At 44.4% G+C, this 20260-nt stretch overlaps 1 long non-coding RNA gene across 2 annotated transcripts in view; it reads left to right on the forward strand.

The window, feature by feature from the left end:
• Positions 1-17319, forward strand: part of LOC111934049 (uncharacterized) — a 38069-nt gene extending 20750 nt beyond the window's left edge. For both annotated transcript variants that reach the window (XR_015275985.1, XR_002866986.2), the window contains exon 3: positions 16878-17319. This is a non-coding gene — a long non-coding RNA (uncharacterized LOC111934049). The remainder of the gene's footprint in view (positions 1-16877) is intronic.
• Positions 17320-20260: the final 2941 nt, after the last annotated feature.

Below are 20260 nucleotides of genomic sequence, written 5' to 3' on the forward strand. Positions count from 1 at the left end.
GCCAGGAGTGGGGATTTTTGAATCTAAAAATTAACCCAGGTCAACTTAGTCCTTTTATTTTTCTTCTTGGAATCTTGCCACCCAAAAATTCCCTGGGGGGCATGCAAAGGGCCTGGTCCTTGTCAAGGACCCACAGGTGTCTGCTCACAATTTCCAAGGAGTGAGAAACTTCCCTGGGAGATAGACAAGGCTGTGGGCACTCATTTACAAATGAGACCCTTTGCACTGACTTCACTGAATGGTCTCATTCCCTAATGCAGCAATTACCTTTCCAGCAGTGGGAATGTGTGTAATTTTCTTATAAGCTTCTTTTGTGAATGTCTTTCAATAAATCTTCTTTATATTGCTACTGACTAAGCTGATACCCCCAGAGGGGACTATTGCATGGCAAGGGTATTGTGGAAGGAGAGTGCCTCCTGTCTGGGGATGATGCATCCACCTTCCAGTGCTGCTCTGGATTCCAGCTCTGTGCAGGGCTGTGGTGTTTGTAGAGCAATCCTTTCAATATTTGTTAAAGCTATCTACAGTATTGGGCAGGGCTTCCTTTTTTGTTGGAATAGAGTTACTGAATGTATGCAGAGAGATGTTTCCAGTAGGATTATTTTATAAAGCAGAAAATAAAACACAGAAGTCTCCAGCTTGAGAAACATACTGGGCTTTTTTCTTGAATTCTTACTGAACATAAAAATTAAAGCTATTCCTGAAGAAAAAGAAGGTTTTTATTCTTTTTTTGCAAGGCCAAGTCTGATCTTGGTGCCATTTTTTCACTGATGTCAAGGAGCACTGGGTCCTAATTTGTAACCACAAACTTTCTATTATGTGCATTCAAAGTAATTAAAATCTAAACGGGTTCTTTCTGGCTGAGGTCTATGTACTTCAAATATTGTGGCTGCAGAACAGAATGTCTTTTAATCAATTGTAGTTGATCTTTGCTCCTCTTTAGGACTTGGAGAACTGGGAATTCAGTAAAGAAGAAAATTTTTTTAAAAAAGAAAAGCCTTATTTTTGAGGTTAGATAATCTTATTTCTTATCACCTGCCTTTTGTTTTTCATTTTGCCATCAGTGCTGCTCTTGGTGAGAGCAGGTGAATGAAGAGTGGGGTGGATCCACCAGAGTGGATTAGGAAACTGAATCTGTGGTTTACTTTTCAATTCACTTGTGATGGCTTGAAAATTAATCCAAGTGGGAAATTGAAGGTAAACTGAGCTCCTCTTCATCTAGTGGTTTAAAATTAATGATGGGAAGGGCAGGAAAACACCTAAGGAAGTCACGGCCTTGATGTGGACTGTGGCACCTCTGTCTTCCAAAGGCATATGGGAAAAAATGATGTGAGAAGAGCTCTGGCCAGACCCTGGATTTTCATCCTTCCCCACCTTGAGCAACACATTCTCAAGGACAAGTTGGAAGCACTGGAGCATTATGCCCGTACTGCAAGTGCCACAGTAATGAAAACTTCAAATCACTGCATAACTCCAGGACAATTGGAAGTTTTTTTTTCGTTTAGAGCAAGTAAATTTCTAGCTCTTGTGGAGAGAAACCTTGAGCTAAGTATAGCCTAAAGCATTTAAACAGACGGCAGATGAAAATAATGCAATGGTTGCAGCTTTTTTAATAATGACTCTTTGGGCTTAATTCATGACTTTAAAGCTCTTGGGGTTGGAAGTCTGAGGACTCCTGAGGTCTGAGGCACATCAATAACAGTAATAGCTTCTTCATGGATTGATGAGCTGAGCAATGAAGGGAACCAGCTGAGTTCAGTAATGGGGGCAGATACATCACAGCTTCCCCACTGCGCCTGCCTGGGATGCTTCCACTGGGAAACACAGGCCTGAGCAGATCACCTGGGGGTCCTGACCTGATGGACATTGTCCTCAATTCTCAGCTGAGTCAGACTTCACCCTGTGCATACTCTTAAGGAAAGAGGCCTCAAGGATGGTTTCCAGGCTCTTCTCAGTGCCCCCCATTCCCATCGTGGCCATTTGTCTAAATGGAAACTCGTTTGTGCCCTTGAACCTCCCCACATCAGAGCCATCACCTGGGGGTTAACACAGCTTCTGCATATCAAAGGGCTCTGCTGGAGGTACACAAAAGTAAAATCTTTGAACCTAGGTGATTAATGATGGGGGATGTAGCTGCAAATCCCTGGATTTTGTTCTTAACAAAAGTAGGAAGGCAATATATCCTTGCTGTCAGAGTAGTCGTTTGGGCAGGGCTGCTACTGCTAGAGTGGAAAGCTGTTCCTTTCCAGCAAACAGCTGGATGAGATTTCAACTCCCTCCTCATCTGAATGGAGGAAAAAAACCCAACCCACCCTGTTTAGCAGGCAAGTCAGCTCTACTGCAGTCTGATAAATACTCCAGGCTTGATAGCCTTGCTTTCTCCCACAGCAGTGCTGGTAGCCATTTGCCAGCTGCTTGCTCTGACCTGCAGTCACCGGTGTCTGTCACCACGTTGTTTTTCAGAGGTGCCAGTGTGAGATCTCACCACAATCTGCACTCTTGCCTGGAGATCTATTGGGCAAACCAAGCGAGGCAAGCGCCAGAGCTGGAAGTTTCCTTATGCTTCCAGTCTCAACAGTAAGAGGTTTAAAAAACAAGAAAAAAAGAGGACTTTCCAGTCATATAAAACCACACTCATAATCCAGGCTGCCTATGAACAGCTTATATAAGCACATCCATTTGGCCTAATATTGATTTTATATAAATTAAAGTATAGGAGCAAAACAGAGCTCTTGGATGGGCTTTTATGTGCTTTGTGCGCAGGAGCAACAACTCTGTGTTCCTCTGGCTAAACTGAATTCCAGATTGTTTTCCCAGGTGAAATTTGTTTGGTTAACAGGAACTCAAGAAGCATGGATGAGTCTTGTGCAGCTCCTGGCAGTGCTGTGCCATGCAGAAGGGTGAGTTGGCTCACTTGTGCAGCAGATGTGTGTGTCTGGACCTCTGAGAGGTAACTCCTCTGCCCTGACAAAACTTCTGATGGGGTGAAGACCTGTCTGTGGAAAGAAGTCTGAGCTGTGCTGAGTGTGTATTTTTTTTAAATCACATACCATAAATATTCTGCAGCAAATAGCAGTGGCTATAAAACAAAAATGTATATGATTTCGTTATCAGCAAAATACTTGCTCTGTCACTTGAATTCTCAATCAGAAACTTTGCCAAACCAGCATTTTTTTCATTGTTTCAGCTGAGAAAGTTTCTTGGAAACAAAATCACACTCCAGAATTAATAAACGCTGATCCGAAAGTTCCCTTTCAAGAGGATGGTTTGCTGGGCAGGAATTCAAGTTCTCTTGTTTGAATGAGGCAGCTTGTTCTCTTCTGGAGCACTGTGAGGCAGCACCTGTGCCACCAAGGGTGGTTCCCACTGGGCTTGGGGACACCAGCTCCCACCAGGGCTGGGATGGCAGTACCTGGCCCAGGGTCCAGCAAGGCTGTCCTCAGTGGTGTGGCTGCTGGGCACAGCTAGCTGTTCATTCACAATCTCCTGCAAGAAGGCTGCTCAGGTTCTCCTTTTCTTTGCTAACAGCTCTGATACAGTCGAGAAAAGTGGATTTTTCTCTGCCTTTTCTTGCAGTGTTTGTTCTCTTTCAGTGTTGGTTGACACTGAAGTCTCTCTGTTCTGCTGGACAGAGCAGGAAGGCAGCACAAACTGGGCACATGTTGGTGCAAAGTGTGCTGCTGCAATCCTCCTGGCCTAGCTTTTCATTTGAATTTTCTTCCCAGCTGTCTAGTGTGAAGAAGGCACTAGAAGCCCAGTGTGGTTTTGGAGCCCAGAGCCTCTCTGAACATTTTCTTGCTGCCCCTCTGAGCTCCTTGCCCAGCCTCCTAAACACATCACGTAAGGCTGGCCAGCACAGTGGCCTCTTGGGTGCTGTGAGCTTAGGGCTGAAAAAGCCATTTTCTGTCTGAATGTGGAGCTGGTGGCACAAGGCTGTCACAATGAGCCAGAGCTGCTGCATGAAGCTGAGACAGAGGCTTGTGACTGCGAAGTCCCTGCTGTACGTGCCTTGGCTGATCTCCTGGTTTTTCCCAGTCTCCCTGTGTTGTCCTTTCTGTATGAGCTTGCAGGAATATCTATATGAGTTCTTGCATGCTTCCCACTCCCAGCTGTGCCCCAGCAGCCCTGTTGGGATCCTGATATGCAAAACAAACTGGTGATGGACCTGAAGAGCTAAATTCCTCCACCCTGTTTAGTACTGACACTTCACATCATTGGCTGTCTTGTGTTAGGTCCTTAATGAACTTAAGTTCATTTACCTCTCTTAAGCCATCCAGGTGTCTCTGCCTGTAATTACGTGGCCTGCATCTCTAACACACTTTCCTTACTCATTTTCTCAGCCTGTTTTGAGCCTTCTGCTCAGCTTCCCATGACCCTGGGTAAGGGCAGTGGTCCCTGTAAAACACAACAGTTTGATGTGAGCTGTCTCCTGTGCCAGGTCTTAGGCTGGCTGTCCCTCCCTTGTCCCCAGCCTGTGGCTCTAATTAGAGGTACCTGATTGAAATGTCTGCTTTGGAGTCATCTTTTAACCCTTTCTATCAGCTATTAGCTCCCCTGATGCTTTTGCAGCAGAAACTCATCCTGGCCAGCAAAACCCAAGCTGAGCAGCCATTGCCAGTTAATTCTTGGCTGATGAATCACAGACTATCCTGATCTGGAAGGAACCCACAAAAATCACTGAAATTTAACTGGTCCTGCTCAGGACCACCCCAAAAATCCCCCCATATGCCTGAGTGTTGACCAAGCAGTTCTTAAACTCTGGCAGGCTTGGTGCTGTGCTTGGTGAATGAGCCAACAGTTTCCTTGAAAGAAAGTGCAGGTTTATTTTCTTTGGGTCATCCTCTTTTATTTTTTTTTTTTTTTTGTCTTCTGTTGTATTGCTTTTACACCCATAGCCTACAGCAGTAGGTTAAGGAAACAGCTCTGCTCTGTGAGATGCAGCAGAGCCTCTGGAAAACAGCCTGCCACCTCCATGCAGGGCAGTGTCTGTGCTGTGCAGAGCAAGCTGCACATAGTGCTTTGGGGTGTGCTTGGCACTGGCTGTTTGTGTTAATTGGGCATCACTGCTGGAGCCCTAAAATGCCTCAAAGACACAATCCAGACTCACAGCTTTCCACCGTTCCCTTTCTGTCTCCCTGAATTAAGCAGCAGAATTCTGAAATGGAGATTTTACGTGTGCTGTATTCCCATGTCACACTGCAAAGCCTTTAATGTTGCATGGCAGCTCACTGGCACTGAATAGGGGCTGGTCCTTGGGGTGCCAAAGGGGGTCTGCTCCACCTCTCCACCCAGGAAAACACTGATGAAATGTGGATATGGGGGCCTGGGAACATGGTGTGGTTAGAAGACTTCCCAAAGCTTCAAATGCTGCTGGAGACCACTTCTCCTGCTGTTAGAGATTCTTCCCTCTTTTAGGGAAGAAGAAATAAGCCAAAGTCAATGTTAATCTGTCTCATTAGTGCTTCTCTGCCTTTTAGGAACACTCTCCAGTGGCACCTTCTAGGACATTATTGCCTCATCTTAAATCTGATCTGGTTGGTGATGTCCCACATTGATTCCTCCTTGCCCAGCTTTGACTTGGGGAAGTTATGCCAGGACAAAGCTTCACCTGAGCTGGCAGAATTTGTTGCCCTTTACTGCTGCTGAATCCAAAAGAAGTCTGTGCAAAGAATGCTGCTTAAGAGTTGAGCACTTGGGATGCTTTTGAGTGCCTGTGTAAATCAGGACTCAGGCTGTGGCTGTGAAGCGCAGCCCAGCATGGAGCACACAGGTTGGAGGCAGATTTAGAAAAAAGACCCTGATTTGGTCAGTTTGTGGCCATTCTGGAGACCCCTGTCGTGCTGTGGTGATGGGAGGTGAACCTGGAGCTGTCTGTGCTCAGCAGCCATCCCTGGAGCAAGAGGAACGCTCTGGGAGGATGAACTCTGCACCTCTGCATGTGGAACTTCTTTTGCACCTTTTAATAGCTCCTTGGAGCAGTGATGTTGTTCAAGAAATGTCCTCTCTAGTGTTGGCATTAATCTGAAGGAAATGTTAGATTTCATCTCCCACCAATGGATTTTAATTTGAAGGCACACTGTATTTCAACAATCAGAAATGTTGTTTGGATATAAACCAAAAATTAATTCCCGTGAAACTTACTGAATAAGCATGAAATATTTTGACTTCATTAAATGTGATTTAGGTTGTTTTCAAGAAAACCTTAATTTAAAAAGGAAATGGAGATTTTTAACTGCTTATCTTCCAGTCTTGGCCAATTATACTCTGTAGCCAGAATTAAAAAGCCTTAGATAAAATATCTTTCCATTAAAACCGAATGAACATGCAGAAAAGGAAGAGCCTTGGAATATCCTTGCCTTGAATTTCAAATAAGCTTCTTATCTGATAAAGCTGGAGATACTCATCCAAAGTCTCTGAAGCCAGGAGGGCTGGGGTGGGTTGTGAGAACATCCATAAAATACTACCCTGGCCCCATTGTGTGAAGCATTTGCCTGAGCACCGCAATTAGGGAGAGTTTTGTCCTCCTGTCTGTGCAGGACCCTGTGTCACCACTGAGCAGACCCTGCACCAGTGCTGCAAGCCTCCCAGCAGTGCTGAAGCAAGGAGGCATTTTCTGCTCTTGGGCTGAGTCAGTGGGACTCGAGGCCATTCATTAATACCTTCTTCCAGCTTAATTGCCAAGACTTTTGGAAAGACTTCCAAATGTACTTCTCAAATCCCTAAAACCCTTTCTGAAAGCTCTTTGCCCCCTTTGAACTGCTGTGAAGCATTTTAAGGACAAAAATATTTTCCTTTCAAATACTACAGGGGTTTAAATCCTCCTTCCACTCATTCCTTGGGCTGTATTTTCTGCAAAGCAATTATCAGCCTTTGCTAATTTTTTATCAGCATTATTAAATGCTTGTGGTCTTAAGCAGATCTTACATTCACCTGATTAGTTAGTACTCAGTATTTAAAGCCTCTCACAGTTTTGAATTAACACTGATCCTGTTGTACTTTTAATACATCTGTGTTTGATGGCAGATTTGTAGCAGGTACAATGTGCTGGCAGCTCTGCAGCGCTTTTTGCTGAGCTATTTTTGTAGTGCCAAGGAGACCCAGCCCTCCTGGGTGGTGTCACAGCTTTCTTGAGGACTCAGCACGGCTCTGTAGGGCTCAAGATGAGGCCCAAGTGGCCCCTCCTGTTGAAAAGTGTGTCTGGCTCCTGCCCTCCAAACTGATTCTGTTGCAAGTGTTTTGTGAGGCTTCTCATCAGCATGGTGTGCTGAGTCAGAAAAATGTAATTCACCATGTATTAGGAAGAATAAGCAATTATCCCTTGTCAATTATGCCTTCAATCAGTGCATATAAACAGCTGGTAATGCAGAACAGTCTTCACTTAAAATCAGAGAACCTTTTAGGAGAGCTGGTTCATTTCCATATATTTACCAAAGATTCTTCCTATAAAAATACCATGTCTGTAGAAAAAAAAAAAATAGTGACTTAATCCTCTTGGTCTCTGGGGCGAACGATGTATTTTTAGGTGTTGTAATTAGCAAACGTAGAGGGGGGAATATTAAAGCTGCTCTGAGAGGAGCTCTGTCACTTGAAACCTTCAGGAGGTTGCTGCTGGTTATTACACCTCTCCAGCTGTGTCTAGCTCTGATGGACCAGGCTGGCTCCTGATCCACAAGTGTCAGACTGGTGCCCATGAAGTTTCCTGGGAGCCTGGTGCATGGGAAGTGTCTGCAGGCAGATCCCAGAGGGAGCAGCGTTGGTGCTGTGTGTGGGGTGCTGCTCCTTGCTGAGCAGCACTAATGAGCCATTATAAGGCGAGGCATAGCGTGCATGGCAGTTAATTTTGACTTTAATTTTATTTAATAGTTCATAACACTTAATTTCAATATTTAACGAGCTAAAACAGAACGAACACTCGCGCGCTTATGTTAATTGGCAATATTTTGCTGCTGACTGCTCCTGCGCTCTTAACCCTCCTACCTCTTTCGCTTGACCTTAATTGATGCTCTCCAGGCTTTCTGCTGTGACACAGCCTGAAAAGGGTTATTTGTTTCTTCTGGTTGTAACCACCTTTGAATAGAGAATATTCACCAAACTGAGGGGAATGACAGCTGAGTCACTGGCGGTGCCTCCTGAGAGGTCTGGAGGGGTGTATGGTCAGCCAGGCTCCTGCAAAACCTTTGGGGAGAATGTTTGCACTTTCCCTTGAATGGCAATGAACAATTTTAATTGCAGACAACCCAGATTTCTAAACATAAATGCTTTGAAACACCAGAGGCCAAGTACAGTTTGCAATTGCAGGCAGAGGGAGGAAAATTGCAGATCTTCTCCATGACTGATACGCTTCATCTACCGGAAGAAGCTGGATTAATTTTGCTTTGCTAAATTGTTGCTGTTTTAGGTCAAAATGGACTTTACCAAGGAGTGGAACAAATGACACCATTTTGCGGGTGTGTGCAATGGATGGCTTGGGACATTATTGTTTTTTGGGAAGAGACAGAAAAGAACGAACAGCTCTTGGGGATGGTTTTGTGGAGAAAAGGCCTTCAACCATCACCCCCAGTGTGGCATTAATTTTTCTCTGACACCAAAGCTAAGCAAGGATTGTTTTTCTCCTCTTGAGGGATGATGGGTAAAACAGCAGCAAAATCCCTGCTGTGCACTGTCTCCTGTCTGATTAAATTTTAGTCAGAGGACTTCTGTCCACGGCCTCTCTGTCTATCACCTGTAAAGTAACAGAGTGCAGTGATTTGTCCAGCCTGTGTTCCTCTTTATAGACTACATCACATTAGAGTGTCTAATGGGTACTGGGAGCACTTCTATATAACTCATCAATATGCTTATGGAGTGCACCTTCCCTCACCTTTCTCCAGGGTATCTATAAAAGTACGGATATGCAGCCTGTGCTCATCATTAAACCAGAGGTAGTAAGTATTATTTCTTCTCATGGGGTTGTGAAAGTACGGGCTGTGTAAACTCATTTGCACCAGCCAGAGGTTAGAGGCCTATATCCAAACTTCATCCTATCACTATCTTATCACTGGAGTTAATATATGGTGATAGGTGCAGATAGAAGAATGATTGATTGACTGAAGTTAATTTGTGTGCTCACTGAGAGATGTGGTAAGGAAGGGAGACATCCATCACAGGAATGTGTTTTATATATATATGTGTGTGTGTGTGTTAGGATCAACTGCTGCTGCTCAGCTTCTCAGGAGGAGTAGAAAATTGAAGCTATGTCAAACAAAACTAAAATTATTTGTGTCTCTGTCACTGCTGTTCCTTGTCTTGGCTGGATCAGCCTGTACTGAGTTTGAGACTTGCATGTGTTGGGATGTGGAGGGGGTGCTCCTGGAGGGTTCCCTGGGGTGGGACATGTCTCATCCAGTGTGTGCAGAGCTGCTCGTGGTGTGGGGACTCACAGGGTCTCACCTGGCCTGCCCCTGCCTTGCTCTTGCACCACCAGTCCCTCTGCATTAGCAGCATGCAAGGATCACTCTCCAGCACCCCAGTCTGGCTTCCCTTCTCCTGCCAGAGGAAGATCATGTGTGGAGAAGCACTGATTCCTCTCACTGCAAAATGAGAGCTCCCACCAGTGAAGCAGCACGAGGACAAGTGATGCCCAAACTGAGGCTGCAGTGATGCTGAACAAGTGTGTGCATTTTGCTTGGCTGTGACCTTCAGACAGGGACACTGGGCAGGCAAACTCTCCTAATCCTTACAGCTGGGCTGGCCCTGGCAGCAGGGAGGTGCTGGTTGTAGCTCTTCCTTCTGCTCTTCCCTCCAGGGATTCCCAGCTGGTGGACAGAAATGCTTAAAGCCAGGTACTGACCTGCAGAGAAGAAGGAATTGCTGTTCCTCCCTGGGCTGTGAGTGCTACAGGAGTGGCTGATGCTGTGAGTCTCCACCCTGGGGTGTTGATGGAGGCTCGGCAGGACGGGTCCCCTGCGTGGGGCATCTCTGCAGCTCAGCTCACAGCGAGCTCAGCTCTCAGCAAGGGAACACAACAGCTCCAGGGCGGGAGAAGCATGGACCATGCCAGCCAAAGCTCTTTGTTCTCCATGGGAAGCAGTGTTAGCAGAAATTGGAATTTACAAGGCCTTGATGCACAATTATTTAAGTGTATATTGGTCTCTCCCCTCTCCTACCTCTTTTATGGGTTGGTCCCTGCTCTGTTAGGATCCAGAGGAGCCAGATGACCACTGCCAGCTGGAATAACTCTGTGAGCAATAACAGGAGCTGCTGCAGTTTAGCAATTGTTAACTATGTTCTTCATTGAATTTTGTTATAGCTGTGCAATTAAGCTCAAAGTAGTATGTTACACCTAATGTGTTTATTAAGAAATCTAGTGAACCAAAACAAACATATCCATGCTGTCTGACAAACTTGTTTTCCACCAAAGTTAATTAAAGAGGAGGATTCCTCCTGACTTAAGTATTTTCTTGCACCTTAAAACCAGCTAATTTTAAACTAATTGGATTGTTAACCATTCTCAACAGAGAGCAATTCTGACTGCAGGGGTTTCCCAAACTCATGGGGATGTGGTGGGCACCACACAGGTTAAGCAGGACCCAGCCTGGTGCAGGGCAGCAGGGCAGGGAATGTTTTGGTGTACAGGTCAGGGGGAGGCTGGTTCTCCGAAGTGAGGACCTGAAATGTCTGAAAAAACCTCTGGGGGATTTTGGCTTGGGTGAACTCACTGCTGACCTGGAGAGCATTGGCTTCCTGTGAATTATTTTGTCTTTGTCTTGGGGGAATCTTGCAGTCTCTGCAGGACTGTTCAGCTTAGCAGGCACGCTGGGTTTTGATGGCAGTGTCTCTTTCGGGTGGATGATAGTGCAGGTGCTGTGGGAGCTGTTCTGTCAAGGTGGAGCCAGGTCAGCAAATTCTTTAAGTCTTCATATGTCTAGAGAAGGAGGTTTGCAATATCTGTATTAATGTAAAAAGAGGCAGTGAGGAAGGCTTCCAGGCAAGTATGTTTCTTCTTATTTTGTTTTTTGTTCTTACTTTTTTAAAACTACATCACTGATCTAATAAAATATAAAGCTTCCAGAAAGAAGCAGGGTCTTTCTCTTACACTTATAGACCAAAGGATATTGATTTCCTTAAACCTTCCAGAGGGAAGATGTGCCCAAAGAGGTGATGAGTGGAGGCAGGGTTGAACATCAGCACCTGAGCTGCACTGGCCTCTCCAGTGCTGGAGGACAGGCTCTGGAGAGATGAGGGGTGTGCTGTGACAGAGCTCAACCGAAAATACCTGACCATTTCCATGGAGAGCTGATCTTTCCCAGAGAGCTTCTGAGACAGTGACTCTAAAGTTTGAAAGCAAACTTTGTTTCCAAAGACCACTGAAGAGACACTGTCAGATCTGTCATTCTTGTTCAGCTTAATACTGCAATCTCCTTAAAAGCCATCATTACATCTGCCACCTGTTAAGAGTAACTTTTTTTTAATAGTGAGAAAGCTGTTTACCTGTGTTTGAATGTCATCTGAGATTAAAAACTTTATTCAATTACCTTCTGAATGGTACCTCAGTATGATCTGATGATAGACAAGTAGTAATATGAATTGATTTGATTTTGTCTGAGAGATTCATCACAGGAGGTGAAGACCCAAAATATTCTTCAGCAGTAAATTAATATTCTTTTCCTGCTCATAAAAGATCAGATACTTGTGGTATTAATATATTTTAAGCTTGTTAATATTCAAATTGTGGATGGTCTTGTAAAGTTTTCTATTGCCTTTTGTGAGGAGTAGCTGTTTATTCATTATTTCTGTAATGAAAAGGGAGCTCTGGCTCATCAACACTGATTTCCATTTCACAATGTCTGAACCTTTGGTTTCAGGGAGGGCAGAGCTGTGAATTGTTGCATGCCTGAATCTCTTTAAAGCAGTTAAACCTTAAATTACATCAGGACTGGATCTTCTTCTGTCTCCCTATAGAAAGCCAACTTCTGATTTTACACACTGTTGCTCTTTACAGATGCTTTCCAGGCTGGTTCAGCACCTTCCCACCCTGTTCCCAATATCTCTCCCACTTTCTCCACTCTACCCAAAGGCTGATAGACAAGCCACAGTGTAATTAACCCAAATTATCTTCAGCATCCTTGAATGAGTGATGCCCTGGACAGTCTGGTTTGGCCAAAATGCTCACGTCTTGACTGTGCTGTTCCTCTCTGGTTCCTGCAGCAGTGTATGGAGATACCAAGGCACCAAGACATGTTTGGAAAGGGTAGGAGACCTTGCTAAGGCTTCTTGGTGCAGGACTCCTCTCTTCTGTAATCTCTCTGATCATTTGTGTGCTGCTGGTTGTTCCTGCAAATAGCTGCTGAACCTGAGATCAGGATGCTTTTGATTAAGACATGCTGGGATGGAGACAGAATGTGCTTGCCTGATGTTTCCAAAATAGGAAACCTCCTAGCACTGCCACATTATGGCTTGGAGATGGGAAAATTATGCACTGGCTTCTCAGGAATTTTCATATTGGTTTTTTTTTTTCTCTCTGTAGCACTTGAGTCACATTCATTTAATAACCTTACATGGGGTGGGTTTGGGGGGAAGTTTGTGCAATGCAATGCAGCTTAATTTGAATTTTATAGCAGTTTAGTACCACTTGGTGTGTGCAGCCTTTCTGGGTTTTATTTCTTTAATAGCCACACAGATATTCTCCTGCTGACAAGTATCTGCCACCTTGCCCATACAGGGAGATTGTGCTTGCACTCTTGGAGCTGAAGAGTCCCTGTGCCTGGGGAAAGCTCAGGTTGGGATTGTGCTCCTGCAAGGTGCTTTTGTAGAAAGTCTCCCAAAGGGCAGCACAGACAGCTGAGGTCCAGAGCCACGTCATTCCTGTTTGCTACTGCACTCTGCAGGCATGGCCCAGGGAAATGGCTCTTTGTGCTTCCCCACAGTAGGCTGGCTTTGAGCAGTGCTGGGACTGTGCTGATTGCCAGCCATAAACACTGTGTTTCCCTCTCAGGTGGCACAAGAATGGTCCTTTCCCTTGCCAGTGGTTGTGTTTTTCTAAACCACAGCTCAGTGCTGCTGGTCCTTGTGGGGCAGGGGATCTGCACGTGCCTGATGCCCACCTTTGGTGCTGCAGGAGTATCTACAGTGTAAAGCTGGAGATGGAGTGTCTGAGCCTCCTCTCTTCCACACCAGATCATAGGCAGTGATGTGACTGAGTTTGCAGAGGACAGAGGATGGGCTGAAACTGTGTGAAGAAACAAAGCTGGGCTGCAGCTGAGAGGAATATAGGCTTGGGGAACACTAGAAACTGGAGAGTTTAGAACATAAAATGTCTACAGAACTTTCCTGAAGCTAAGGACATACACACCACTGTCCTTGTCTACTTCAAAAGACAATAAATAGTTACTAAAAAAAAAGAAAAGCTTATTTTATGTGTAGGCTTATTAAGTACTCAAGATGTGAGAATTGAATTTCATCAACCATAGAAACTCAGACTAACCTTAAACAATTAAGCCAGTGCTATGATAAAAGATGGGAGGACAAGAACACAGCATGTGTATATTCTGGTCAGCTCCCTGGAGAGTTTCTCACTGCTAATACTTTTTGTAGCACCCCTTTTTTTTCTAGCTCCAACCAGTACTTCCTCATGAAGTTTTATTTCCAAGTTCCTTACAGATGTCCAAATAGATTAGACTTTCCACATTTTTCCTGTAGAAAACTAGCTATCTTTTTTAAGAAAGATATTGGATTCAGTCTGGCATGAGCTTCTCTTTGTACACCCATGCTACATTTTATACTGCTTTCCATTAACCACCATATCTTTTAATTATTGTTCCTTCATAACTTGTTCAGGAAATCTTGCACACTAGTGCAGTTGGATTAATGGGCTCCTCTTAAACATAGTTTTATATTTGCTGTTTCCTAGCACACACTGCCATTTATGCCTTGATAGATTTTTTTTAATTATCATTATCCTCAGGAATTATCCAGTCTCCAGAATTTAAGTATGTTAAGCTCTGGCTCTTACTTTCACTTCAGATGGGAGTGATTTCCATTTCTATTAACTCATTCATATTAGTCATCCTATTTGTGTCCCAGCACTCAAAGTATACTTATTTTGAGTGCAAATTGAAGTTAAATTTTAATTTAGCTTTGGGATTGTACCAAGTTATATTTACCTTCTACTGCATTCCTGTCATGCAAGAGCCTCCTCCATGGTAAAAGCTGCACAGAAGAGGCTTTGGTCTGTGATGGTGGCCCTACAGGAGGAGCAGGGCATGATGCAGTGACTCTTTCCTGGTATAATCCTCAGTGATTTGCTTTGAACGTGCCATGAAGAGCCCTGTGCCTTTTTGCCATCTGTTCTGCATGCTGAGCAGCATCTCTGCCTTGTTTGGGCAGCAGTGCCTCCAACACGCTGCGGCTGGCTCCGGCTCCTGCCAAAGTCATCTGGATACTGAAGGCTCCTGCTCGGCTTGTTGTGTTGTCCTGTGGTTTCTCACCTGCCATATTCAATTCCCTCAATGAGGTGGAGTTTTGTTAACTCCACACCACCTTGAACATGCTGCTTGCAAGGTGCCTGGGGTGTTTCATCACCTCTCCTCCCTGTGCTCAGGATCTTTGCCCTGATTTTAGGTGGGAAAAGCAGCACTCTGGGAATCCTCTCAGGGTTCACCTTGTTTGAGATGCAAGAAGTTCCCAGGTCTGCTGTGACATTGGTGTCACCTTACATTTTGCATTTATTTTCTTCCTTATACTTTGATGTCTGGCCTTATTATCCGTACAGGGCACTTTGAACCTTTGCAAGAAGTGCTCTGCACCCATTTCCACTGGCTGGACCAAATGGATGAGGGACGTGGCACAGTAAAATACCTTCTTATGATGAACAGGTCTCCACACACAGTGTGCTTTCATACTCCTTCCTACAAGCCATGGCTTGAATGGTGAGCTGTGGAGATGCCCAATGGGAGTGAAAAGTTCAGAGGAGTAAGGGGATGAAGTGTCCCCAAGGCAGGCTGATAAATGGGATGTGCTCAGGGGAAGGGGACCTGTGTCTGAGATGGGGCAGAGGGTTGAATGACTGTAATTGGGGAAAATGAGGGCAAAACAGAGTCCTCCTGCCAGGACTTTCTGTAGGTTGCTGTCATAGGAGGTAAAGGAGTTTAGAAAAGCCTGGCACCCACTGGAATACTGAGACCAGAACACTTTCTGCTAAACCAGAGTCTCCCGGTCCCCATGCTTGGCCAGAAAACAGTTTTTGTTAAAAGAGGCGCTGGCACTGTGCCTCAGAGCAGAATGAGAAATGCCTTGGGGTTTCACCAGGGAGAAGAGGAGGAAGAAAAAAGCCATTCTTCCTAATTTGATATTCAGTGCAGCTTGTCCCGTGTTTCTTAACACACTCCAGAAGATGCCTTTCCCTCCACGCTGCTGTTATTTGCTTTATAGTTATCATTTATTTCTATTTATGCTATCTAAACTGTTCCTGCCCTGGGCACAAGTACAAGACAAATTTTAGGAAGGGAGGAGGATAATCTAAGCTGTCTGAGCTTTTTCTGAGTGGGGAATGGCCTTGAGATGACAGTGGAGGTTTGCTGGGTCAGGCCAGCCACAGGGGTGGGATGGATCCAGAGGCAGGAGCTGAACCCTGGGGCTGTAGCTCCCTCTCCCATATTCTCCCCATTCTGAGGAACAGGGGAATCTGGTCCTGAGGGAAATGTAAAGACCTTCATGAAGTCCCCTTTCTGCTGGGGTTTGCTCCTGCCTGTGTTTGACTCACACATCTTGCTCCTCATGAGCCGTGATGCTCCAAAGGCTCTCCCTGGTGCCCAGGAGGGAATTTGCTGGCGAGGGACAGGGATGCAGCCTCTATAGATCCAAGTATTGACCAAGGTGTCAGGTGTTGGAACAACTCTCCTGACCCCACTGAGAGAGGCCCAAATCTCCCCTTAGATATATCTGAACCCCCTGAGAAAGGGCTGGGGCTGAGTCTGTGGAGATACTTTAGCTCTGGGGAAAAAAAATTCTTGCAGGAAGGAGAATATGCTGTTTCTACAATTTTTCTTTGGATGGTTTTAGTAGATTCCTTTCAGGCTCCGTCTAGACATGGGATTGTGTTTACTAGAAAAACCTAATTTTTTTAACAGCAGTTTAAGAAATGTTCTTGGCTAATGTAGTTTGACCCTCACAATGGCAAGGAGGGTACTGTTATTTAAGACAAAGATTTCAGTTTTGTATAAGGCTGAAATCTGACCTGAAAGAAACGTGCTTGCAATTTTATTTTTTCCTTTCATCCTGGAAAGCACGAGAATACAGCCTGAAAAAGACCAGTCTTATTGTGCTTACAGGCTTTTTCTGTGACCAAAACTAAGTCCTTTCAGCTCAGACAGGGATCTGCTTTATATTGAAGTCCAGTTTACACTGAGGTGGTTTTACAATGCCCCAAAACATGTTTGTATCGGTATTTTTAAATAATTAATCGAGGAGTTTGTCAATGTTGTTGCATATGTTGAAACTGGTTAGGTTAAGGGAGAGCAACCAGTTTTACAACAGTGTTAATTAGGAGAAGAGGAAAGAAAATTGCAACAAGTAGAAAATGATGTTAGCAGCCTCCAGGGAATGGATCTGTGCTCAGTCACAGCAGTACCTGAGGGGCACTCAGAGGGTTGAAGAGCCAAAATAACCATGACTGTCAGTCTTTCTGTGCTTAACAGAATAATAGTAGAACATATGATTGCAAAATGCTAGCTTGGAACTGCTTGTAGTTATTTGTGCACAACAATTTGTCTGCATGTGGAGGGTTTTCCTGTGACAGCTGGGAAGACTAAAGGACACTTCTTATTTTAAATAAAAAAATAGTGGCCTTAGTCTAGCTTGGATTATTTTTTTAATTTTTTTTAATTTTTTTTTTTTTACAGAAAAAGAGTTTCTGCTTGCTGGACCTGCTGAAAGGAGGATTCTGGGGGATTTGTGCCTGAGGAGGGTGGGGATAAAAACTGCCTTGATGAAATTGGGCAGAGTAACACAGAAACAAGTCCCTGAGCAAAATATTACTTAAAAGCATGCAAACAAAAACTGCAGAGGGTTGCAAACTGGCAGCTACCGTGTGATGCTGGTAGTTGGCTGGAATGGAGCTCTGGGTTCTAAAGCTTCCTGAGCACTCCCCGCTGGAGCTGCCTGCCTGGAAACACCCCTATCTTCTTACTGCTCTAAGTGAAGGGATAATTCATCTTTGTGTTTTTTCTTCGTTTTTTTTCCCCTTAAACATTGCCAACCCTGCAAATTAAAAATGGACCCATGAGTAATTAGGCTTTTCTTTTTCCTTTGTTAAATGAATAAGTGATGGTGACAGCTGAAAAATGTGTGTGGTCTTTCTATCTGAGTCTACAGACCTTGAAGGTCCCCAAGTACAGGAGAAAATGTTCTGAGATGCAGATTTTCTTGGATTCCCCATAGAATATTTTTCTTTGGATTTTCAATTGTCTCTGTCTACACAGGTTATAAATCTAGTTCAGTAGAAGCAAGAAAAATTTTAATGGAATTTTTTGTTAAAACTAATTAAACATCTGGCTCCCTCATCACCACAAACAGACAGAAGAGATTAACTATAAAATAATAGCCAACTTCAAATTTGAACAAGTGTTTTAGAAACTTGCCTTCACCTTTTTGCTTTATCAGTTACTGTGTTTTCTGGCTGCTACAGGAAGCTACTGGTAAGACAGGTGTCCTTGCAAATGGCCTGCAGAACAGACTTTACACCGTTAAGCATTCAAGGAATGGAAACTAACTGATTAAGACCACTGTCTCCAAGAGTGATTCTTATTTCCTTAATCACGTCTTCATCATCTGCAGTTTGCAGATCGATCTTGACTTAACACATCATAGTTCTGTCAAGAACCACACCATCTGTTGCGGAAATGCTGGGAGGCACTTGACAAATTTGGACCAGACACCTTTATTTCCCTTTGACATTTTGATGTAGGCAAGGCCTAATTGGATTTTGCGAGCGATCGCTGTTCCTGTGGATAATATCTTCCCACAAGAGATGTTCAGAGCCCTTGGGCTCGTTAAGCTCTCGGTAAGGACAGCAGGAATCTCTTGTGTTTCACTGCACATTCTTGGCTATTCCTGCTGTTTGCTCCAAAACCCACATCTGTTTCTTCTCTTTAGTGCTCTTGAGCCAAAACTTGGTGTTGAGTTGCCTCCAAAGCAGGCTGAGCTGGACATAAGGAGCCTTTTCCAACAGATGGTCCAGACCCAGTGCTGGCCCTGTCCACACCTCTCCACTTTTACAGTCCTCATCCCTACCTGCTCCTTGGGAAGGGGTTGCTGATGGTCTCCTGAGCCCAAATCTGAGCTGATCTATATTTGTTTGTTTTAATTTATCACCACACTTATCCATTTCCCTGCTCTTAGACCTCTGCAGAAGGTGCTGTTCCTCAGAGCATGGGGTTATGATTTGGGGTGGTAAATGCTGAGAGTAATGTCCCAAACAGGACCTCTGTCCTGGTGCTGGCAGGGGAGGAAGGGTAACTCCAGCTCCTGAGAAGAGCTTGTGTTCTCATGGGTAATGGAAATGCCTTAGGATCACAGTTAAGTTTCTTCAGTCAGACCTTCTGTTCACCTTTTTCTTAAATTGTTCAGCATATTCTTTTAGTATTTTCAGTCCTTTTATCCTTTTATTCTGTCCCAATTTCTGCTGTGAAAGTCTTTCAAGTGATTTTGGCAAGAAATCCATGAGAGTATTGGCTCAATATTCTCCCATGTTTAGTATTTTGATGTATTTTTTTTATTTCCATTTTCTTCTTTCTTTTTCTCTTTTGGCTTTTCAAACTTCATTTGTTCAAAAACCAAAGAATACTTCTGATCTGTAATGGCATGAATAAATGAATGTGAGCTCTGTGATTAATGTGCCTTTATGTAGTTTTATACAGTGTATCATCCTAGAAGGGGAAAAGTGCTTTGTACTTGTTTTCTAGAGAGTGTGCAGGGAGCTTGAGACAGTGTCCAGTATTTAGGGAGAAGGCAAAAAAATGAGGATGCTCTGAATGCAGAAGGTAGCTATTAAAGAAGAAAAGTCATTCAGTGAGCCCAGGACTTGTGCAGGGCAGAGGGATTTTCCCTCTCTCATTTGACAGAGCTGCTATCCTCCGAGCTGAAGTTGTGATTTCAGGTTGGGAAGTCCTGCAGCTGCACCACCAGCACTGCTCAGTCCCACTGCACTGGTATGTGATGGCAGTGATGTCTGCAGTAATTCTGGTACAGAAGGGAGGCAGAGAATTACCCTGGGAATAATTTTCCCATCCCACCTGTATGTTCATGTCCCCTGGGAGCACCAAGAGGATGCTCTGGGGACACAAGGAGAGTTTCCTCCCATGATAGTTCAGTTGCCCCAGTGCTTAGGCTGGCACTCACTCTCCAAAGGGCTGAGGTGTGTGAGCAAGCAAAAAGCAAACAGAAAGTGGCACTTTGATAGAAACCAATATCATGGTGCCAAATCAGAGTAGATCCAAATCCTGTAAAGAAAAAAAAAAAAAAAAAGGGCTGGATCCAAGATCAAAGTCTCTGACATTCAGCTGCTTTTAGCACAGAAATCACATGAGATATTCACTTAGTAGGAGGAAAGAAGGTTAAAATGGTTAGTTGAGAGAACAATTAGGCAACCTCCACTTTTTTTTTTTTTTTTTTTGTATTAAACCAAAGCAAATTCAACTTTCTGGCTGTGCAGGCTCTTTTGCATTGTTTGTGCCTGAGTGAGGGTGTGGGATCAAATGTCTGATTTGGAGAGTCCCCCTGTGCCCAGGGCAGGCAGGAGGGAGCAGCAGAAGGGGATGGGGCCCTGAGGTGCTCCTGGTAGGGAACCTCAGGCAGGAAGGACAAGGCTGCCTTGGAGCCACACAGCACAGGGCTGCTTTACCTTCAGGTGCAGCTGTTATTTGTCCAGAGAGGATATTTCAAGCTGCCAGGGCAGGGGGGAGCTGGACCTGTTTCTGCAACAAGCACTCTTTTTAGAGGAGGAGATGGAAGTGTAATCTCTTAATTAGCTTGTTCCTCTGTTTTAGAGACGTCTCCCACTTTTCAGGGTTGGAATCTGTGCTGCAGAGGTGAGCTAGGTATGAATTGTAGACGTGAGGACCAAAACACAGCACAATTCACTGAGCTCTGTCTGTAGAGCCTCTTGAAACTGGATGGATTTCCCCCTCCTCTGCACCTCCCCCTATTGAATCTACACTGTTAGACATTTCAAAAGACTTTTAAATAAGGCATGGTGTGGTACATTTTGCATCACTTGTTATCCTGA

Source organism: Cyanistes caeruleus, chromosome 13 (assembly GCF_971803275.1).
Source record: "Cyanistes caeruleus chromosome 13, bCyaCae1.hap1.1, whole genome shotgun sequence".
Taxonomy (NCBI): Eukaryota; Metazoa; Chordata; class Aves; order Passeriformes; family Paridae; genus Cyanistes; species Cyanistes caeruleus.